The sequence below is a fragment of the Anneissia japonica genome, unplaced genomic scaffold, assembly GCF_011630105.1.
Source record: "Anneissia japonica isolate Jap-2015-1 unplaced genomic scaffold, ASM1163010v1 scaffold468_len270531_cov130, whole genome shotgun sequence".
NCBI classification, from domain to species: Eukaryota; Metazoa; Echinodermata; class Crinoidea; order Comatulida; family Comatulidae; genus Anneissia; species Anneissia japonica.
Window position 1 is genome coordinate 189,325 of NW_022703041.1, and position 1,304 is coordinate 190,628.

The following is a 1,304-nucleotide window of genomic DNA, read 5'->3' on the forward strand; positions in this document are numbered from 1 at the left end:
GAGAACAACTAATTTTTCTCAAAAACGTAGGCTTACTTCCTTTTACTTCGTCGTATTTTGTAGGAACTGTCGTATTTTGTAGTAAAACATTTCGTATTTTGTAATAATCTATTGTAACAAACCATGTCGTATTTCTAAGAAAACAGCTGTCGTATCTTGTACTAACATTTAAAATGCATTTTTTTTTTCCAATACATTTTTGCAGTTTTTGAGGGATTAATTAACAACTTATTTGAATGATTTTTAATGGTCAAAGGTCACATTGTCTGTCGCATTCATTTCATTTTATCATTTATTTCAAAATCAACTCAACATACAATTAAAGAAAATTAACATTATAACATACAGTCGAAATAATTAAGTTATGTCAATTAAGTTAAACAAATCAAATATCAGTGAATGTGAAAATCAAAAAGGGGTAAGCATTTTGGAATCCATCGAAAATACTTCTTTCTTCTAATAGTTTTTACAATGTTTGATGGACTAAATAAAATATTTGTGTTAATGATTGTTTGGTATAGATGTGTGATAAAGAGAGGTCAAATTTAATATGATTGATATGTTTTTCCCCTTTTACAATAATGTAGGTTGTATTCAGAATTAATTTAGTTAGTACGGTATGATCAATTGTCACTCGGGATCATTAAAAAAAATAACCATAATTTTTGTATTTGGAAATTATAAAAAATGGTGTAGGCCAAATACAGATGGCTCCTGCTTGTCGGAAATAATTTTCAAGGTCAGAAAAGGCAATGGCTTGTGACTGGAAACCATCAGAGTTACGGTACTTGGTCAATTTCACGGGGGATCATTTAAAAAATAACCATTATTTTTGCATTTAAAAATTACCTAAAATGCTTTGTAGGCCTAATAAAAACAGCTCCTGCTTGGGGATCGTCAGAAATTATTTCCAAAGTCAGAGGTCATTAGTGGTATTAAAGAAGGTAAAGGTAAAAAATAATGTTTCTACATAAAAAAAAATAGCATTAATTTAATGGTTTACCAATAGTGATGGTCATAAGGATGGCGCGTGGACCATCAATGTTGTTTTTAAATAACCCTTACTTAATGAATCAGTAGTTAAGTGTATACTTATATGGGGAGAAACAATGTCTCGATGGGATAATTGGTACACGGATTTTGCTTGAAATTCTTCTGGGAATTAATATGGATTTTGTTTAATGTTGTGGTGTAACTGACACCGCGACTTGAGCACCATTGGTGGAGATGTGTGCTTTATAAATTTTTATTATTATTATAATAATAATAATAATAATAATAATAATAATAATAATAATAATAAT

The 1,304-nt window shown here is 29.1% G+C and overlaps 1 protein-coding gene across 1 annotated transcript in view; it reads left to right on the plus strand.

Annotated features, from left to right (window-relative positions):
• Positions 1 to 1,304, plus strand: part of LOC117104227 (junctional adhesion molecule C-like) — an 8,091-nt gene that overhangs the window by 1,856 nt on the left and 4,931 nt on the right. The gene's annotated exons all lie outside the window — the stretch shown is intronic.